Below are 14870 nucleotides of genomic sequence, written 5' to 3' on the forward strand. Positions count from 1 at the left end.
AACAGGAGAGAAATGAGAATTGTGTTGACAGTCAGAAAAGATGAAAAGAAAAGAATGTGCATGTCTTTTTGCATTTGCTGTGAAAGAAGGCATGGAGCATTTGGGACCTGACATGATAATGTGTTTAATGTTTCATGTACACGTGTGTAGAAAAAAGTAGATAAAAGGCAGAAGTAGTAAATTAAAAAAAAGTATGAGGATGAAGCATTTGGTTAATAGCGTGCCTTAAGCACTATACTCAACGGAGAACTTTTCATAGCTGGGAATTTGACATGGAGCGAGTGTCAGCCAATCCTTGTTCTGGAGGGTCCCTGGCAGTAATCTATCCAATACACCTCACAGCTGGAATCCTTTTCTGATGTATGCTTGGATAGAGTAGCTCAAGGGCAAATTCTGATGCAAGGCCTCCACAAGGGCCATGGTATTTATAGACTTGGCATAGAACAGAAGGAATGAGGGTTCGCGATGCCTCAACACAGACTAGCTCACTCATGGGAGAGGATCGAGAAATACAATGAGGAGTTTTCTTTTAGTTCTTCTCACCCTTTTCAGTCAAAGATCAACTGCATCTTGTTGGACCTTGAGCTTTTTCTTTAAACCTTTGAAATGAAATGGGACTCTGTGTTGAGGATCCTTAAATGGCTTTTTAAAATACAATATATTAGAATTGTTTAAAGCAGAACTGTTTGCATTTGCTAGAAAGATGTCATATTGTTCAGTTCAGAACGATAAATGTCACTTGTTTCCCTTAACGTTTCTGTCTTTCTCAGCGCTGCAGGATAGCTTTCCAGCACAGTTTGATAAGATACTTAATGTTAGTACTGAATGCTATGACATTTTCCACTGAAGTTGTAAATATCAAACATGCTGTCATTCTATCATTCGTGTTCTAATCAGGATTTAGAATGGGAAAAAAAAGAGGGCAGAGACTATTTTTCAACTGTTTCAGGTAAGATTCAATCAACTTTGAGTTAACAGATGAGTAGATCTAGTAATCCACCCTTGGGCGTTCCAGGCATTGAGCATTTTCTGCTCTGTGAGTGGTGCAAAGCAATAAAGAACCAGGAAAGTGGCTGTGTCACAGCTGCTTTGAGTCTGAGCAGAGAACATGGAGGGGGGAGAAAAAAAAATCCTGCTGGCATTTCAACACCAGAACACCTTAGCCAATGCTTGGTTAAGCATCCTCCCCCAGTGCTTTACTAATTCTAAATGTCACCAGTGTCCTTGATGCTTTTACACCCTTTCCATTAGAAATGCCATTGCTACAGGTTATAACTTCATTGGTTTCTTATTTCATGTCAGAAGGATCTTTTTTTCCCTTGTTTGCTAATATCTACTTGAATATTTTAGACTGTTGTAGAACTCGTATAATCATTTTAATTACAATTGAAACTTTTCCTCATTTTTATTAATTCCTAGTTTTAAAAATGTTTAAAAAAAAAGGGTTTTCTGTTTAAGTGTTTTTTTAGTTTTAGTTTTTTAGTGAGTTAGTCCTGTGATTTTAAAGCTACATTTTCAACATTAATCACTCATATCGAGTTCAGACTGCATGATTTTGGCCCAGATTTCACTCGCTGACAGGTTTAGATAAATTTCAGACAAATGCCTGAAATCACAGGCAAATCGTTCACACGAGTAACAATCACACAGTGTGAACTATCAAAGACGCGATCTGAGAGAATCGCCAATGAGTCGCTGACACCAGTCAGATATTCGGCATGATAAATATCTGGACCTGTCTACGATTCAAATCATGCCGTGTGAAATGTGTTCTGATTGAAAATAACATTGACGATTACCTACAGCCATTGAGAGAGCAGCATCCCTCTACTGTGGGTATCTGCAGGCCAGTTGGAGATTGGGGAAGAAGTTAAGAGTGCTTCTTCTCAGTCAGTTTGGATCCAAGAAATGGAGGAAAAATGGAGGAGAAATTGCTTATTTCCTTAAAAGACCAGGTAAGCAAAATAATAACATTTTCTACCCCATTAAAGGCTTCTTTCTCATTATGTAGTTAATAACAAGACATATGCTACGTTACCATGTCATTTCTCATGTGTGTTTGGTTGTGACAGTTGTTGTTTTTGGACTGAGACAAAGTTGTCTGCAATTCTTTCTATTGTAAAGTGTATTGCAGTATAAACAAAGTACAGATGAAACGCTACCCCAGATAGTCATGCAGTGTGAAAACACCCATGACACAACTGCTTTGAAAACCATGCAGTTTAAACTCGGCATTAAATTCAGTGTCGCATGATCCTTCAGAAATTATATTTTCTAATTTGGTGTTTAGATTATAATTATTTCTTGTCCATTTTAAATGAAATAAACGTAATCGATTTGTAATAAAAAAGTGCAACAATTCAACAGTTTTAACACTTGTAATGAATTTTCATTCATTATTCATGATGAAAGAATTTCTTTCATACATATTCATTCATTTTCTTTTCGGCTTAGTCCCATTATTAATCAGGGGTCGCCACAGCAGAATGAATGGCCAACTTATCCAGCATATGTTTTACGCAGCGAATGCCCTTCCAACTGCAACCTATCACTGGGAAACACCCATACACTCTCATTCACACACATACACTATGGACAATTTAGCTTACCCAGTTCACCTATACAGCATGTCTTTGGACTTGTGGGGGAAACCGGAGCACCCAGAGGAAACTTAAGCGAATATGCATGTAAACTCCACACAGAAATGCCATCTTGCTGTGAGGTGACAGCGCTATTCACTGCGCCACCCAATTGTAAGAAAAAAATAAATATACATACTGTACCTGAAACTTTAAAACATTACCAACAATTGTCAAGCAACACTACTATGACAAGTTTGTGCTTTTGTTAGAGCGAAAAACTATACAATACTAAAGAGAAGAGAAATAAAATCTAGTTTGTGAATATGGTACTAAAGTTTCAGCACATCAGAATTAAAAGCCTTGCCACCCATAGTTCTTAATTAAAATTTGGAACAGTCAGTAAATCTGTAAAGGATGACCTTAAAGCACACTGTGGACGGTTATAGTGAAAGATAAAAAGGACCCAAATGATGAAGAGCTTTAAAAGTCCGCTGCAACATTTTATAATGGATATATAGTGAATACAAAGAAGCTGAAATTGAATAGGTGTGTCGGCGTGTGTGTGTGAGAGAGAGAGAGTGACAATTTTGGTGATGAGTTTTGAATGTAGCGATGTTCTAAAGCAAGTTAGAAAAGCATTAAAGTAAAGCATGTAATCTGGGCTTGAATAAGAACTTCAGTGCTGTGTTAGGAAAGTAAAGTGGTGGAAACGTGTGTGTGTGTGTGTGTGTGTGTGTGTGTGTGTGTGTGTGTAAAATAAGTGAATACGTGTGCTGCTTAAAATACACTGCTTAAAAAACCTTATTCATACATATCAAAAAATGCTGGGTTCCACACAATCAATTTGTGTTAGGGTAACATGAAAGAATAAAGTTAACCTATTGGTTTTTACAAATTTAAGAGTATTGAACATAAAACAATACAATTGTCTCAATGAAATCTCAAGAGTTGTGTTGTTTCAGCTTATTTTAATTAAGTAGTTCGAAAAAATAACATTTTTTATTTTATTTTATAAGACAAATTCTGTGTCACTATAAATCCAGTTTTTCACTCCAGTCATCTTCATATAGAAGAACCCCCCCCCCCCCCCCCTTTCACCCTTACTCTTCCCCTTTCTCCTGAGGGTGGCATGGCAGCCCAGTGGTTAGCACTGTCATCTCATGGCAAGAATGCCACTGGTTCGAGCCTTTAGAATGCCAGTCAGCGTTTCTGTTCAGAGTCTGGATGTTATCCCCATGCTTGCATGGGTTTTCCTTGGGTTACCCGGTTTCCTCTCACCATCCAAAGACAGTAAATTGACTAATCCAAAGTGCGCCGCAACACAACGCACACGTGACAGTTGAAAGTAAAATGAAACCAGTGGCACGGCAGAAATATGATCATTGTCCTCAGTCGTGGCTAAGCACCAGGCACGTGCACACATAGGGCTCAACCTGTGCAGTGCACATGCCCTTTTTAGTCTTGGTTAGAAAGTGCCCTTCCAAAATGATCAAAAGTGCCCCGCGACGCGGCACACTCTTGGTCCCACCCTTCAGTAGGCGCGCGACAACACAGCTGATCATAACGCGCGCGACAACACAGCTGATCATAACGCGCGCGACAACACAGCTGATCATAACGCGCGCGACAACACAGCTGATCATAACGCGCGCGACAACACAGCTGATCATAACGCGCGCGACAACACAGCTGATCATAACGCGCGCGACAACACAGCTGATCATAACGCGCGCGACAACACAGCTGATCATAACGCGCGCGACAACACAGCTGATCATAACGCGCGCGACAACACAGCTGATCATAACGCGCGCGACAACACAGCTGATCATAACGCGCGCGACAACACAGCTGATCATAACGCGCGCGACAACACAGCTGATCATAACGCGCGCGACAACACAGCTGATCATAACGCGCGCGACAACACAGCTGATCATAACGCGCGCGACAACACAGCTGATCATAACGCGCGCGACAACACAGCTGATCATAACGCGCGCGACAACACAGCTGATCATAACGCGCGCGACAACACAGCTGATCATAACGCGCGCGACAACACAGCTGATCATAACGCGCGCGACAACACAGCTGATCATAACGCGCGCGACAACACAGCTGATCATAACGCGCGCGACAACACAGCTGATCATAACGCGCGCGACAACACAGCTGATCATAACGCGCGCGACAACACAGCTGATCATAACGCGCGCGACAACACAGCTGATCATAACGCGCGCGACAACACAGCTGATCATAACGCGCGCGACAACACAGCTGATCATAACGCGCGCGACAACACAGCTGATCATAACGCGCGCGACAACACAGCTGATCATAACGCGCGCGACAACACCGCTCTTCAGTACATGCGCGCGACAACACCGCTCTTCAGTACACGCGCGCAACAACAACTCCCCCCCACCCCCCCTCACAACCTCCCCCCCTCCCCCCCGCTCTTCAAAAAATTTATTCTGCACATGCCCTTTGGACGGTCTCTGCACAGGCCTGCTAAGCACCGTCGCCGGTGTTTGTACCCTGATAGAAACCTGTGTTTAGAATCCTGAAATGCGTGGCGCTGTGTGGCGTGACAGTGTGCGTCTCAGAGCGGCACTTCTGGTGTGCGACCTGTTTTAGTCAGCTATATCCCAAAGCTATTCCTAACACATTCACAAGCAGCGGAGTTCTCAAGACCTACCTGAGCTCAAACTCGCCTTCAAGTGGGAGGGAGCCTTGGGCTCAAGGATATTCTGAGCTCAGGGCTCTTTTCTGGGACAGCATGCCAAACCTGCTTTATAATCAATCATCAGCTAATCAGCTAACTCTTGAAACTTGTATTTATATCGCTGAGAAGAAAAAAAAAATCTCAATGTCAAATTTTTCCAATATTGTTCATCCCTAATTTATTAATTTTATTAAATATCTGGGTAGAAAAACATTGTCATTGTTCTACATTGAACACAATATACTTTGAAACATTTGAAATATTTTGACTTTTGCTTCCTTGATTAGTTTAAAAAAGCACAGATTTCTTTACAACTTGAAAAGGCATCTTTGTAGGTCTTTTTTTTTTTTTTTTTTTTTCCTGTGGATACAAAGTAAAGCCACTGGACTGTGCAGGTCTATAGCATGCTTGGATGTTGGTACATGACAGATATGTTTTTCAGATCATTGGCGGTTTTAAAACCTTGACTTTTTTTAAACTGCGGTAAACCGGTTATCGTCCCATGCCTTTAGTAGAATGCAACAGATGTCATATTATACTGTGTCATATGCCTTGTGCTAATGTTAATTTCCAGTAAAAGTGGTCATGTACTGAACTAGTCTATGATGTACAGTAGTTGTGCATTTAGTAAAAATGAAATCCAGTGATTGACTGAATAATAAAGGCAGGTCTGTTAAATGTGAATGTGGGCTGAGTGGCTTTAATGCATGTACTTCGTAATCCCTCATTCCTAACATCGCTTCATCCATACAGTGCAGCGAGTGTGCGTGACATATGCAGACCTCTCTGCAGTGCCCAAAGAGCTCTGAGTAATGGAGCGTGCTTAGTGACCCACTTCAATCTACCCGAAGACTGGATTTTCATCTAGATTGCTAGTAATTTTTTTTTCTAAAGCTTTTATGCCCTCCGATATTATTTATGTCAAGTGAACGCTGTATTTTTTTTTTTGCTCTCCACTGATGCAGGACAGTTAAATAAACATTATTATTTTGAAGTCAGAGGTGTTTTGTGTGTAATGCAGTTTCTCAGATTGCTTTACCCTATGAAGGATGCTATTTTTACTTTGTCTCTTCAAGGACACAATACATTAATTTCATTTATTGCTTCGAAGCAGGGCTGGCTGATAGGTCCCAAAAATAGTATCTCAGTATTTTGGCCTGAATTGTGAAATACATTTTATTTAGGATTTTTGTATTTGGATGAAACAAAATCAGTTTATTAATTACATTTAAAAAAAAAAAAAACTCTGCCCAGTAAAATAATAATGAAGGTTATGGAAGCAGATATAGTAAATATAGCCATGTAGGCTGTCTTAATATTGTTATATTAAAATCTAGAAACAAAAATAACAAAAGTTATAACCTAATCACCTATTCAACTATTCTGATCACCACATGGGCACTTTTCTTTAAAAGAGTAATTAGTTATAGTTACTAGTTACACAAATAGTAACTGAGTTACGTACCATCACCGACCACTTTATTAGGGACACCTGTCCAACTGCTCGTTAAAGCAAATTTCTAATCAGCCAATCACATGGCAGTAACTCAGTGCATTTAGGTATGTAGATATGGTCAAGACGATCCGCTGCAATTCAAACTGAGCATCAGAATAGGAAAGAAAGGTGATTAAGGTTACTTTGAACATGGCATGGTTGCTGGTGTCTGACGGGTTGGTCTGAGTATTTCAGAAACTGCTGATCTACTGGGATTTTCACGCACAACCATCTTTAGGGTTTACAGAGAATGGTCCGGAAAAGAAAAAATATCCAGTTAGCAACAGTTCTGTGGGCACAAATGCCTTGTTGATGCTCAGAGGAGAATGACCAGTCTAGTTTGAGCTAAGGGAAAGGCAATAATAACTCAAATAACCACTTGTTACAACCAATGTATGCAGAAGAGCATCTCTGAACGCACAACATGTTGAACCTTGAGTCGAATGGGCTACAACAGCAGAAGACCTTACCAAGTGTCACTCCTCTCAGCTGAGAATGGGAAACTGAGGCTACAAATTGTACAGTCTCATCAAAATTGGACAATAGAAGATTGTAAAAACGTTGCCTGGTCTGATGAGTCTCCATTTCTTCTTCGACATTCGGATGGTAGGGTCAGAATTTGACGTCAACAGCATGAAAGCATGGATTTATCCTGCCTTGTATTAACGGTTCAGGCTGGTGGTGGTGGAGTAATGGTGTGGGAGATATTTTCTTGGCACACTTTGGGCCTGTTAGTAGCAATTGAGCCTCGTGTCAACGCCATAGCCTACCTGAACATTGTTGTTGACTATGTCCATCCCTTTATGACTTAATTGTATCCATCTTCTGATGGCTACGTCCTGCAGGATAACGCGTCATGTCATAAAGCACAAATCATCTCAGCTTGGTTTCTTGAACATGATGATGAGTTCACTGTACTCAAAATGGCCATCACAGTCACCAAACTCAATCAAATAGAGCACTGTTGGGATGTGGTGGATTGGGAGATTCGCATTATGGATGTGCAGCCGTCAAATCTGCAGGAAGTGTGTGATGCTATCATGTCAATATGGACCAAAATCTCTGAGGAATATTTCCAGTACCTTGTTAAACCTATGCCACAAAGGATTAAGACCAGTGGCAGGGAACCTATGGCTCTCGAGCCACAAGTGGCTCTTTGACCAAAATATGTGGCTCTCCAGCTGTCTTCCTTCAATATTATTTTACCGTTTTAAAAACTATAACCATCTCTAAAAATCAGTTTCCTATCGAAAATACAATTACAATCCCCTTTTAAATTGTAATTTTATACAGCACAATGAATAAGAACTCAGTTAACAATAAAAGGACGTTTCGACCAATGTGCATTTTTGGCAATGTGGATAAACTTGAATTGTGACACCAATAAAGGCCAAACAACTTATGTTTCTATGGTAACTTAAAATCAAAGAACATCCAACATGAGAGGTGATGGTGAAATTAAGAATACTCTAAATTATTCTTTCTTCATTCATGGACTTATTGACATGGCTCAACATGTGATGCTTCATATTTGTTTAATTTTAAGTTTTGCATGGACATAAATCTTGCTAAAACCAGTATTATGTATAGGAATTTTATAATAATAATATAGTATTAGTAGTAATACTATAATATTTTTTTTGGAATTTATAGTAATACAGTAGCAAATGCATTTTTAAAGAGGCATTTGAGATGTACAGTTGAAGTCAGAATTGTTAGCCCCCTTTGGATTTATTTTTTTATTATTTTTTTATTTTTAAAATATTTTCCAAATGATGTTAAGCAGATCAGGGAAATTTTCATAGTATGTCTGATATTTTGTTTTTCTTCTGGAGAAAGTCTTATTTGTTTTATTTTGGCTATAATAAAAACAAATTTTATTTATTTATTTATTTTTTTAATATTAAGGTCAATATTATTAGTCCTTTTAAGCATTTTTTTAGACTATTTTTTCAATAGTCTGCAGAACAAACCATCATTTTACAATTACCCTAACCTGCCTAGTTAACCTAATTAACCTAGTTAATCATCATGTCATCATGGCAAAAATAAAATAAATCAATTATTATAGATGAGTTATTAAAACTATTATGTTGAGAAATGTGTTGAAAATATCTTCTCTTTGTTAAACAGTAAAAAAATAAACAGAGGGCTAATAATTCAACTGTATAAACATCCAAATGGCTCTTTATAAATGCATTTGTTAAAAAAAAAAAAAAAAGATGGCTCTTTGCTGAAAAAAGATTCCCGCCCCCTGGATTAAGACAATTCTGAAGGCAATAGGGGGTCTAACCGAGTAGTGCTTAATAACTTGCCCGGTGTGTGTAACTGTAAAAATAACTAATTACAAGGGAAAGTAACTATTGCATTACTAATAAATCTAATTTGTCAAATGACTATAAAATAAATATAAAACATTGTACACAATTTTAATAGTACACTATCTACATTGTACGCTATCTACACTATTTTAATGTAGGACAATGTGAGAGACGACCATGATACATTCAACATATTAGAAATATCAATACTAGTTGTACTATAAAACACAATAGATTACAACTGTTAGAGAAAAATAGTGCTTATAATTCGAGTTTGCAAAAGCTGTTTTTGAACTTGTTGAATTTGCCATCATTCTGACTCCTGGTTGTTGGTATGTGCGACTGTCTGTGTGTGTGCTTGTGAATGAATGCCCACACTACTCTGCCTCTGATTAGCAAACTATGGAAATATACTAATGTATCTAAATCAGTCCTCACATGCTCAGTTAAATTAGTTCACAGACACACCAATCATCATCACTGGTTGGTTATGTGTCCCGACTTAGCCCTGAGCACACTAACACATATACAGTCACACACACACACCGCTAAGAAAGAGAGGTCATACGGCCGAGAGAGACACTGCTCGCATGAAAACTGCTTCAGTGTTCATTATAGTAACGTGTGTTTTATTGTCAATAACGGTAATGCTGTTGTAACTGGGGAAACATTAACTCATCTGATTACTTGTACTGAAAAAAGTATCGCTGTTAGTAATGCCGTTTATTTATATCACCATTATTCCCTACTAGTTGTCGCCACACTTAAATTGTCGTTTAAAGAAATGCACTTAACTTAGAGGTCTTAAATTCTACGCCTTTATCAAGCCAACATCCAATATTTGAGGAAAATGTTTATGAAGTATTTCTGTAAGCCTGTTTGGTCAGTGCAGTGGTGTTTATTTACTGAACTTTATCAAGTTTAACTAAAACTTGTGTGCAGAATGTTTATTCAACAAAATGGAATCATTCACAGATGGATAATATAGTCAAGTCAAGTTGAGCCTTTGAAGAATGCCGGTGATGAAAGTTTTGGTGCTTGTCAGTGGCATATGGGACACCAGCGCAATCCCTATGGTGGTCTTTGAAGAGCCCTTTTACAGGGCATTTTTAAAAGGCATTCACAAACCACATAGAATGTGTTTTTACTTTTATAAAAATATATATATATATATTTTTTTTTAAAGTTTGCCCTGACCTATGTGCTGCATCCATGGAGGGCATTGTTTTGTTTGAACCAGATCCACTTCTCATTGGGCACATTCAAGCCGTATTCCAGTCCCTGAGCCCTGTCATGTGTATTCTCCAGTCCTTGTACCTAGTCTTGTGTCAGCTTCATTCCCCAAGCCCAGTCTATTCAAGTCCCCAAACTCCCAGGCCTGCTGGTCCCAGTCACACTAGTCCCAGCCATCTCCAGTGTGGTTTTCTTTCCAGCCAGCAACCTCTCTAAGCAATAAGCTTGTATTTATTTATCAAGTTTCTCTTTATCCATTGTTTCCTGCCTTTATGCATGATGCCCATTGACTTTAATATTATTTTTTCCCTACAGTGAGGGTCAAAATTTCCAGTAGCCAGCATTGTACAAAATATATTTTTAGGTGTGGGCTCAACAGAAGAAAGGATAAATCACAAGTTTTACAATCAGATGAGAGAGAATAAATGTATTTTTGTGAGAACTATCCCTTTAACATGCACATTAAGTGCTTTGCGTTCATATTTTGTGCTCATCTTCTTGCCTATTATTAAAACAAACTGTAGTCTCTACTGAATTAGAACCTTAGCGCCATAGTCCATTAAGCTACGCTAATTGTTTCTATTCATTAATCCAGTTGTAGACTGAATATTTACTCCTGCAGGGATTTCAGTCCGACTAAATAGTGATATCAAAATCAGTATGTGTATTTATAATGTTCTCCAGTAATAACATCAAATGCATCAATGCAAGGATAATTTTTATCATTGCTGTTAAATCAGTGATGTAAATGAGAGAGATGGGGGGAGAGACTCAGTGGGCATAGTATATCAGAGATGCACAATCAGTGGGGTCACTGCGGAGGGACCTCGTTGCCTTCTTTGTGGGGGTGCCTCAGGGATTTGTCTTGGGTGCAAGCTGAATTCCATTGTTATAGACAACTAAGGCTGCCAAACAACAAAGTCATGCAGTTAATAAACATCAAGATGTGGAGTAAATGATGACAGAATTTTTATTTTGGGGGTAAACAATCCTTTTAATATGCACAAAACTATCACCGAGACCTTCGGATTGTGTATAATAACAGGAACATTGCTCACAGCAGGCAGTCTGAAGCCTCTCGCTGCTAATTTGATTGGATTTGTTTGTTTAGCACCATATTTTCTGTTACAGACATGCCCTTTGCTATTATCATTGTGGGGAATTGCTTTTGTGTTCCTATTAGAAGCACAGCGGGCCTCGCTTGAGATCCACCTCCATCGGTTACGTCTGTCAGTCTGGTGTGCTGGGGATGACCGGTGCAGAAAACGGCTTATGCGAAATCTGGACAGGTATATGGGGTCGACTTTTTACTTTATTGGCCAAGGGCAAGCTTTTAACATCATACATCGTACAATACAGGGATGAATATTATGCAGTGCATTTCTGAGAGATTCCATGTGACTATCTGGTTCATAGACCAAACTGTGGAGAAATATAGCTTCATCTGAACCATTCTGACCCTATTAGGCTACAGCAGGATAGAGTTGGCTTGTGCGTTGGCTTTTGTAAGAAGTCTTGCCTAATGGAGGAATCACATTGGTGGGTCAATCCGTTTCCCATGACCCTTCACTATACACTTTTATAGTGGCTGCACATTATGCTGAGAGTTTGATTCATTTATTTTCTTCTTCTAAAAGCGAATTTCTTCTCTGTGAGGTCTCCTTTTGGATGTGATTTGAGAGTGATCACGTTTGCTGGGCTGTGGCACGCTTCACTATTTCCCTTAATTGGATTCTTCATTAGAGCGCGGAGCAGAGAGGAAATGCAAGGATAATGGGACATTTGACAGCTGTGAGATGTGCATTGTTCTATACTGTACGCCATTTTAAGCCTACTGTTGGTATTGTGATAGTCATAAATCTTTAAGGAACAAATGCAGTTACTGCATTTACATGCTGTAACTTTAATGTGATATTTAACATCAGTAAAATGACAAAAAAGTGAAAACAGTCAAATGCAAACAGTCTTTATTTATTTATTTATTTATTTATTTATTTATTTATTTATTTATTTATTTATTTATTACCTGAAATAGGACTACAGCAGCAGATTCGTTACAGCATTGTGGAGCAGCTCTATGCACAATATTAAGTTATGTTAACTTTGTTTATACCTGGTAGATTTGGTTTGCAGTCAAGAGTCCTCATCTCATAACAGTGCTGCACAAAAAAGCTCAGATAGCAACAACAACAAATGGACATAAAGGCATAAAACATAAACATAAAAACACTTATAAAGAGTAAACAAATAATCACTTCAAGTGTCCTCCCCACATTTTAGATAGTTTTAAACAATCTAAAATATACAAGTCACCGAAATACCTCTGCTTTAGTCTATGCCTTATTTAAATGTCTAATGGCTGCTGGTATGAAACTATTTTTGCATCATTTAATTCTAAAGCTTAATACTAGAAACCTGGGACCAGAAGGAAGGAGCTGAAACTGTAATTGTAGAGGATGAGCAGTGTCACTTAAAATTGAATTCGTAATTCTCTTTAGCTGCCTGGTATACACAGCCTCTAGATTGGCTAGTGACATCCTAGTCAGCTTACTAGACCACTTAACTATTTGATTTAGTGTGTTTTAATTCTTGGCAGAGAATATAATATATTATAGCATCACTTTTAGCATAGTGCACAATTTGTAAAATAAATTATTTTGATGTTTCAATGTTAATTTTCTGTTTTATATTTATATATACAGTCAAAGTCAGAATTGTTAGCCCTCCTGAATTGTAAGCCCTTCTGTATATACTGTATATCTTATTTTTCTCAATTTATGTTAAATGGAGATTTTTTTCAACACATTTCTAAACATAATAGTTTTAATAACCAATTTCTTAAAACTGATTTATTTTATTTTTGCTATGATAACAGTACATAATATTTGACCTGATATTTTTCAGGATACTAGTATTCAGCTTGAAGTGACATTTAAAGGCTTAACTAGGTTAATTAGGTTAACTAGGCAAATTAGAGTAATTGGGCAGTTAAAACATTAGTAAATATTCTAATCACTTGGGAAATATTTGAAAAAGATAAAATCACCACAGGAGGGCTAATAATTTAGACTTCAACTATATTTACAATGTTTGTATTAATGTTCATGTATTTACTAACATGGGCAAACAATGAACAATACATTTATTACAGTACTATGAATTTACGTCATTAGTTAATGGAAATAGTCATTCACTGTTGCGTATGGTAACGTGTGAATTTGGATTTTAACAATGCAGTTTTGCGTAGAACTCAAATTAATAAATGTTCTACAAGCATTGTGTAGTATTAGTTCATTAATGCATGCATTTTCCTTTGGCTTAGTCTCTCTTTCAGAGGTCAGCACAGATGAATGAACCTCAAACTATTCCAGCCAGGTTTGGACATTAATTTTTTTGCTCATCAGCCACTGTGGCTAGAACTGTAGTTTTCCAACGTTACTAGCCATTCACCATTTTCACTAGCCACAATTTTGTTGTTGGGAAAGTATATTTTATATACATAAATTTGACAAGCTAAAATTACTTGACTTAAATTTTGTGTTTTGTTCACATGCCTCTTCGTTAATTTAAGTTGTTTCGTGTGTTGTGACCTTGCTCAATGAGCATGAGCAAATTGGTTGTGGATAGTGTCACATTGCAATTAGTTTTATTCCACATGACTTATTAGGGCTCAACGCTAAGGATTTTCCCATTTTCTCTCTGGCCACATCAAACAAATAATTTCTTTGCCACAAATTTTGAATAATGCATCAAAACAAGCAAAATATAACTTTTTATTCAACAAATGTCAACAAAACTGACATTTAAAAAAAAATATTCTCATGTATCTAAAACTATATACAGCAGTCAATCCAGGCTAAAGGTCCCAGATCACCAGTTAAAAGATGGAGAGTTTTCCTCCTATAAGAGAAATGTTAATGTGAAGGATGATTATTAAACCACATTAACAAAAATAACTGCAAGCAAAAGAAAGCTGGTGAAAAACATTCTGTGTGCGATAATGAAAGGATAATTGCACGCACATGGTTAAAGTTAAGCCCATTAAATATCTGTTTAAAGAATGGTTAAAACAACCGTTGCTGCTTAAAAAAAATCTTGAGCTTTTGAAATTAGAAGGGCTCAAAATTAATCTTTTTGCTTGGTTGCACCAGTGCTCCTAACTTTAAAAATGTTGGCGCGTCAGCCAAAATTTAGTCGCACCCACCAATTATAAGCACCGTTACTACAAGTTTTAAAAGCATATTTATTGCATTTGATATCGACAGTAGTCAAACTAACAAGCAAAAATATACATATGCAAGCGTAAAGAAAATATTTCTCAACAAAATCCCGTTATTACAAGAAAATAGATTTTTATAACATAACTGGATATACTCCATAACTGTCTAAAAAGGTACATGGAGCGCTCACCGGCCCTGCACGCACTGCTTGACATGAATCAATCTAACTTTAACAATATAACTGTGCTGTTCTCACGGGTGCTGTCTGATATTGCACTTATGTTTTTG

The 14870-nt window shown here is 37.8% G+C and overlaps 1 non-coding gene across 29 annotated transcripts in view; it reads left to right on the forward strand.

Annotated features, from left to right (window-relative positions):
- Positions 1–14870, forward strand: part of ccdc172 (coiled-coil domain containing 172) — a 216616-nt gene that overhangs the window by 54994 nt on the left and 146752 nt on the right. For 2 of the 29 annotated variants that reach the window (XR_012389249.1, XR_012389231.1), the window contains exons 9-10: positions 1806–1955; positions 6067–6310. The exons of 8 other annotated variants lie outside the window; for them this stretch is intronic. This is a non-coding gene — a transcript (coiled-coil domain containing 172). Of the gene's footprint in view, positions 1–1805; positions 2873–6066; positions 6311–11545; positions 12321–14870 lie in introns of those variants that run through there. 19 more of the 29 variants (XR_012389257.1, XR_012389251.1, XR_012389266.1 and 16 more) reach the window with 18 other exon arrangements.

The sequence above is a fragment of the Danio rerio genome, chromosome 13, assembly GCF_049306965.1.
Source record: "Danio rerio strain Tuebingen ecotype United States chromosome 13, GRCz12tu, whole genome shotgun sequence".
Lineage (NCBI taxonomy): Eukaryota > Metazoa > Chordata > Actinopteri > Cypriniformes > Danionidae > Danio > Danio rerio.